This window comes from Amblyomma mixtum, chromosome 7 (genome assembly GCF_055824585.1).
Source record: "Amblyomma mixtum isolate Tamu chromosome 7, ASM5582458v1, whole genome shotgun sequence".
In the NCBI taxonomy this organism is placed as follows: domain Eukaryota; kingdom Metazoa; phylum Arthropoda; class Arachnida; order Ixodida; family Ixodidae; genus Amblyomma; species Amblyomma mixtum.
In genome coordinates this window covers 3,437,445-3,445,203 of record NC_143018.1, presented here as the reverse complement: position 1 = coordinate 3,445,203, position 7,759 = coordinate 3,437,445, and the positions used below count along the sequence as shown (strand labels likewise).

Here is a 7,759-nt window from a genome sequence, read left to right as displayed (position 1 = left end):
TGCCACTTCATGTATGTTCATGTAATCACTACAGTGTTTAATCGTAATGTACAAAAGAAACTGGTGCATATGTAGCTGACCCTGTTTACTTCCACTTCTTTTAACATTTCTCTGATTCCAGCATATCTCTGCTGGTCCCAGCTACTTATTTCCAAACTTTTAAATTGTTTTGAGATATTTCTTAAAAGGAATAAAAAAAGATATTCACACTCTCCACTTTGTTGCCAGTAAACTACTAAATGTCACAACTGCACTTTGTGCATGGCAGAACGTTGTTCCTTATTGACATGTCCACGGACAGAAATCAAGTTCTACAAACCTCGGGGCTATTGCCTGTCTCTCCCCTGGCTTCAGGGGCTCCCTCACGACATGCTGACGCGTGAGGTCTGTGGCCACAATGCTCAACAGCTCATAAAAAGCTTCGTGTTCATTCGAAAAAACTCAGGTAAAAAAAATGCAGAGCACGACTGGAATACTCTGTGATGCATTATTGCAGGCCAAATGTTGTAGGTGGTTTTTGTGTTTGAAGTTTTTTTACGTACATTTTGTGATAACTGAAATATTAAAAGTATCTTCTGGCGCGCTAGTTGGTTTGAATCATTCATAATTAAAACTGCGCGAACCAAAAACAAGGACACGAGCAAGAAAACAGACAACACACACAAGCGCAGACTTCAAACATTCCTGCTGGCATGACTAAAAACGCGCCTTCCTTGTCAGCCTGCATTATTGTAAGGCCTTCCTCCTTCAAGAAGCTGACAATTTTCTTCAACGGAGGCTTCTTAGGAGGTCCTTCACTTACTGTACGAAGTAGGCTGTCCATTCCATCCCCGATGACACGATCCTTGTCCTGGCTACTTGCGCAGTGAGCAATTTGTCGCACTGTTGCTACAAGTTGAGAACGTTCTGGCCCCGGCTCGAAGGAAAACTTCGGCCCCTTTTCCAGCACACGTAGTATGTTATTCGGGATGCTGGCATCTCCTTGTATCGAAATCGTGCTGCTTGGCTTGTTGGCACAGTGTCCGCGCGACACTGCCTTCGGGGACAAGCAGCACGATTTCGATACAAGGAGATGCCAGCATCCCGAATAACATACTACGTGTGCTGGAAAAGGGGCCGAAGTTTTCCTTCGAGCCGGGGCCAAAACGTTCTCAACTTGTAGCAACAGTGCGACAAATTGCTCACTGCGCAAGTAGCCAGGACAAGGATCGTGTCATCGGGGATGGAATGGACAGCCTACTTCGTACAGTAAGTGAAGGACCTCCTAAGAAGCCTCCGTTGAAGAAAATTGTCAGCTTCTTGAAGGAGGAAGGCCTTACAATAATGCAGGCTGACAAGGAAGGCGCATTTGTAGTCATGCCGGCAGGAATGTTTGAAGTCTGAGCTTGTGTGTGTTGTCTGTTTTCTTGCTCGTGTCCTTGTTTTTGGTTCGCGCAGTTTTAATTATGAATGAAATATTAAGTGCTTATAATAGCTCGATGTTTTGAGGTTCAGTTCAGTTTATTTTCCTTAATGGCCCCCTTGTTTCGGGGTTATTACATATGGGGTGGGATTTTAATGAAGTGAGCAAAACAAAACAGCGAATATTATTTAGCACTGAAGGTGATCGGTTACATGTTCTTGAAAAGTAGAGGATGAAGCGATGTTGACGATGTCACGGGGTAGGCCGTTCCAGTCCGTTGCTGCTCGAAAGATAAATGAAGCAGAAAAAGTGGCAGTATGCGATGGCAGCCGGGCAACCTGTAGGGGATGACTGGTGCGGTGAGATATGCTGCTGCAGCTCTGATATACGGTGACCGATTGAGTGAATAATGAAATAATTTGTGATAAAGGGTGGGATTTGCAATGCGACGACGGAAAGCAAGGGGCGGTAGTCCTGATAATGCTTTCAATCAAGAAATGCTGACGTCATATGGGCATGAAGAGTGGATGAATTGAGTGGGACGATTTTGGACAGCTTCTAATGCATTAATTAAGTATGGTGCGCGCTCGATATGGCAGAGGCATATTCTAATTTTGGTCTGATAAGCGATTTATATGCGAGTAATTTTACGTGCAGAGGGGCAAGGCGGAGATGGCTGTTGAGGAAACCGAGTGTTTTATTCGATGCTGAAATGATGTTGCCAATATGGGTGTGCCAAAATAAATCACAAGACAAGGTGACTCCTAGATACTTATAAGATGCCTCTGATTCAATCAAGATGTTAGAAATAGGATATTGGAAGCGATGCGGGCTGTGGTGACGAGAGAAGAATAAGAGTTGGCATTTATTAGGATTGAGGGATATAAGCCAGTTGTTACAGCAATTAAGTACGCGGTTAAGATCTGTCTGAAGACTAAGTTGATCACGAGAGTTAATAATAGTGCGGCAAATAACACTGTCGTCAGTGAACATTCGAATACTGCAGAAAACGTGGTCTGGTAAGTCATTAATATATATTAAGAAGAGTAATGGACCGAGTACAGATCCTTGCGGAACCCCTGACGTAACTGGAAGGCTGTTAGACAGGTGGCCGTTAGCAAAGACTGACTGAGAACGATTAGTGAGAAACTGCTCAATTCATTGTAGTATGTTAGGATGTAAGTTCAGCTGCGCAAGTTTTACCAATAAACGACGTTGAGGAATTTTATCAAAAGTTTCGCAAAATTTAGACAGATGACATCAGTCTGTATGTTACGATCGATTAATGCGCAAGTCATGAAGGAACAACGCTAATTGGGTTCCACAAGCCAAGCCCTTACGAAACCTAAGTTGTGAAGAATGGAAGAAATCGTTTGAGTCTAAGAAATTTATAATATGAGAGTAGATGACATGTTTCATGATTTTGCAGGGTACGCTAGTTAATGAAATGGGGCGATAATTGATGGGGGAGTCTCTGTTTTCTGATTTGTAGACCGGAACGAACTTCCCCGTTTTCCAGTCATCTGGAATGACCCCTGAACAGAGCGACTGCGAAAAAATCAAAGAAAAGCAAGCTGCACATGTTAATTTTACTTTTTCAGCAGTTTTGTATTAATTATGTCCATACCAGCTGATGATGAGAATTTAATGTTATCAATTAAGGAAGCGATGCCATCTGCGAAGAATGGGATAGCTGGCATGATGGCTTCTGTGTTGAGCGATGGTAACTGTGAAGGCGTGTAAAATTCACCAGTAAAAACAGATGCAGATGCGTTATTAAATATTTCTGCGCATTCATGGTCACTAACCGATTCGTGCAAGTCGTTAGTCAGTGTAATATCATGACTTTGCTTAGGATTTAAAACCTGCCAGAATTATCTAGGATCACTGATTAGTAGCTTCGGTAAGTCGGTGTGATAAAATGAGCGCCTGGTGCTACGGACTGGAAGTAAGTATGATTTGTCATATGCGAAGATAGGATAGTATAACTTTAATTAGCTCTATATAGGTTTTATGTGGTCAGATGAGTCCATCCGCAACGGTCGGTTGCCCCTATTCCAGGGCTCCGCTGGATGCTGCCGTCAGCTGAGCTCGCCGTATTAAACCGATCGGGCCATCGCGGCAGTCGCTGGAGAGCAGACCCTCCCATTGCTCCGCACTTGGGTTTGGTATAACTGGGACTACGTCTACTTTTTGACATGCCCATGTGATGTGATACAGTGTAGGTTTTCCATGGCACTACGGACAATTGTGTGAGTAAAGTGTGGGGTGAATTTTACTTAGTGTGTTTAGATTTGGATATGACCCCGTTTGAAGTTGTCTCCATGTGACAGACTCTTCTTTGTTTAAGGATTTGTGCGGTGGTGAGTACGGCATCCTGCTGCCTTCGTAGCTGTTGAGTATGGCCGAGTATTCCTGAGGTACTGGCAGGGATTCCTCAAGGTCGTTGACGTTGGATGCTCGGTTGTTAGTATATTATATCCTCGAGTGATCCTGTCCGCCTTTATATGCGAGATATTTTTCCCAAACGGCTTGATTGTCAGTGCGTTTGGCTGCATGAAACAGGCGTTTCTTCTTGTTTCTCAGATGTTTTAGATGCTTCGTAAACCATGGCTTATTGCAGTTAATTTGGAATTTAACCCTGGGAATAAACATATTAGAGGGCATATTTAACTTATTTTTGAATATCAACCAGTTTTGGTGAACAGAGTGGGTGTCGAATGTGGATGGAGTACTCTGAAAAAAAAAAACCTGTTAAGGTCTTCAGTTATTGCATCGTAATTGCCTTTATCATAATGATTTATTCTTTTTCTGGATGGGTGCTTCTGAGCGGGGGAAAATGAGAATAGAGCATGTAAGATTTTATAGTCGCTGATTTCTGGAAGGTGACTAATGGATGATAGGTACTCAGGGCTGTTAGTTAGTATTAGGTCAAGGGTGTTTGAGGTTGCATGCGTGACGCGAGTAGGTTCCGAGACTCACTGAGTGAGGTCAAAATTTAAACAGACATCAATGAACTGTATTGCATGTTAATGAGGAAGTACCTAAACTGTGCCAATCAATGTGCGGTTAATTGAAGTCCTGGAAAAGGAGAATGCGCTCATTTGGGTATTTAACAACAAGGTGATTTATAGTATCGTTCAGATGTCGACAGAAGTTGGGGTCAGACTGCGGGGGCCTATAACCAGCGCCAAGAAGCACGGTTACAGGGGGAGTGCGACAAATTAGCCATAATGATTCCATATCGAATGTGACGTGTGGAATAGAGCACGATATACCGAGGACAGCGCACAGCTGCGGCGTAAGTCATGGCTAGGGGCTGCATAGGCTGCATGGATGTTGGCGTCACATCCAAGGCCTGTTTAACCTTGTCCCGGATTATGTCAGTGAGCAATGTAAGCTGCGGCTGCGTTCCCGTTGGCAGCAATCGTCGGAGCTCTTCTCGCACAACTTGACGCATAACTTCGCGCAGGTTATCGTTGTTTGCGGTGTCCAGGCAGCTTGTTGAGAAAACGCGCTGCTGGCGGCCATACTGGCGGGCTCGGGCATCAAGAGTTTTTTTTTTTTCATCGTGGATGCCTCTTCTACGAATTCCGCGACGGTTTTCGGTGAGTTGCGGACGAGGCCGGCAAAAAGTTCACCTTTAACTCCTCGCATAAACAACTTTACTTTCTCTTCTTCCTTCATGCTCGTGTCGGCACGCCTGAAGAGACGCTTCATCTCCTCAGTGTCGACTTCAATGGTCTCGTTTGGGTGTTGTATGCGAGACTGTAGCAGCTGCTGGGCTCTCTCCTTTCTCACGACGCTTGTGAAAGCCTTGAGAAGCCACTCCTTCAAGTTTCCCAGTTCGCAAGACTGGCTTTCTCATTCTCAAACCAGATTTTTGCTGGTCCCTCCAGGGCGAAGAAGACGTACCTAAATTTCATAGCATCGTCCCAGTTGTTAAAGACAGCCACACGGTCGAACTGTTCCAGCTATTCTTCGGGGTCTGTGCCAGGCGAAGCGCCGAAGGTTGGTGGCACCCGGGGCTGCTGCAGAATGATTGGAGTCGTCGTCTGGGGCAAGCTCATGGTTGGCGTGGCTACTGGCTTTCGCTTCCGGGTATGGTCCGGCAGAGTCCCGAACTCAGGTGCGTCCTCTAGTAGACGTCGGCTTCGCGGTGGACTGGATTCAGGTCCTCCAGTGAATGACTCAGAGGGCTGGCTTCACGACTTGCTGGGGGTGTCCGGTACATGGAAGGCTACCCAGCACCTCCAACAGATGTCACATTGTAGTTACGGAAATCCATCGGTCAGGAAGACAGCAGCAAGCCTTGCAAACGAAGCTCTTTATTTGGGCTGACTTGCGTCCGCAAAAGAACCGAATCACTCGGTGGCAGCGTAAGCAACAAACATGCTCGTCAGTCGTCGAACTACGAATGCCCGCCGCTCGCGGCATCGCTCAATTTAAAGCCGGCAAGGAAACTTCGAGATAACAGGTAAAGATCTTCTACAGTAATCTGGAACAACGTAGATGCAGCTCTTCATGGCTGTGATCAATCGAGATTAGTCTGGTCGCTTCTCGCGTCACGAAGAAAAATAATAACAACCCTTTCCTGCGGCCTTGAGAGCGAACGAACGGACACTACAATGATACGTGACAATATCACGGAAAACGTGAGAACATGTGAGGGTCTGGAGCGCTAGCGTTTTATTGCTGCAGGGTGAAGGGACGATTGCTACGCGAGTTGCTTTACGATGTTAGTTGAAGTGCTAAAATATAACGGTTCGAGCCTATGTGAAGTGTTTTAAATCGCAACGAAAACTTGGCAGACATGGCCTTGGCAAATGCAACAAGTTGTTTTCGCGCGTGACGAATGGTATGCGATAAGTCCTCTCCAACACTATAAACCGTGAATTTCAGATTTCGCCCATTTGATAGGCGGGATTCTTTAGTCTTGCAACTCTTGAATTTCTCGATTATGGGGCGATTTTTATCTTGTGAGTGACGACCAAGGCGATGAGCTCTTTCCGTCTCGTGAGATTCCACAGTTATTTGAGGGTTATTACGGCAAACATCAGCGATTAGTTTTTCGGATTCTGCCCATGTTTCGCTATCAGTATGGTCAGGGATACCATAGAAGATGAGGTTGTTACGACGTGACATGTTTTCAGCGTCATCTATGCGGGTTTCTAGTTCCTGGATTATGCACGCCATGTTGCTTGTGTCAGCCTGCATCTTTTCAATGTCGTTTTGAAGGGAAAGTAGTGCTTGGTAGGGTGTTTCGAGCTCGGCCATACGATTACTTAAGTCGGTTATGGTTTTATCCGTAGTAGTGAGCTCGGATTTCAGGCCCTGTACTGCGGCTATTAATTGGGTTTGGCCTGCGGTTAGTTTCTGGAGCTCCGCGAGTACTGCACTGTTGTCGTTAGGACCAGGATTAGTTTCGATATCTCCAAATAACAATAGCAAAGAATGAACAACAGTAGTACACTCGGCGGCAATGGCAACACAGCACTGCGGGCTCGGGAACTGCACCAGAACATAATTGCTTGATCTTCTGGCAAATAAGGCATATGATTTGCTAACCTGCATCAGAACGGTGCCGGCGGCGGGGCGGTTTTATATACGACGAAGCCTTTGATGTCTGTGATGATGTGGCCGTCCATGATTCCTTCGGTGCCGGCAGCCACTGTTCCTCGGTTGGCGCAGTCATCCGGTGCGGGCAGCTGACGAGCGGGAAGGGGTAGCGTCCCGGCTCGTCCCTGGAGCCTAGTGGTGCGCAGTCAAACGACGCACCCGAAATAATGCTTGCCAACTTTGGCAACAGCAGGCTGACGAACAGCTGGTTGATCGTCTGCATCGCAAAGATTAGCGGGTTAGATGGCTGCGCTGAGGTGCGGTCACCGAGCCCACCAGGTGAGCGGTGCGCTTCTGCTGTGGAAGCTTAAATATTTCATTGCTGGATCTAGGTAGCACAAAAATGGCCCTGAGTCTCCTGTCACTGTTTCGAATAGTGATAGGCAGATAGGTGTGCAGGTTCAGCCCCTGATATTTAAAAACTGCGCCTACTCAACGCTTTCAGGCGATCAGCTTGTGCGATCAGAAGTTGCTTTGCCATTTGCATCGCCTTTATAACATACAGGGAAATCTGAGAGTACTCAATCGGTGCAGCTGCACACAGCCGGAAGTGCCACTTATCAACCAAACTTGGTGCCCGAGTGCAACTGAAATCTTTTGAGCCACTGAGTGTGTAGTGTTCTACCCAGACGGAACGACATCTGCTAAATTTTATCCAGTGTTTCATGGCACAGCATTCTTCTGCCGGAGAACACCGAGGCCAAAATGACACTTGAAATTTTTATCACACAGGCACCA

General features: G+C 46.1%; 1 pseudogene; it reads right to left on the bottom strand.

The window, feature by feature from the left end:
* Positions 1-6,119: 6,119 nt before the first annotated feature.
* LOC149334817 (uncharacterized) lies at positions 6,120-7,244 on the bottom strand (annotated as a pseudogene).
* Positions 7,245-7,759: the final 515 nt, after the last annotated feature.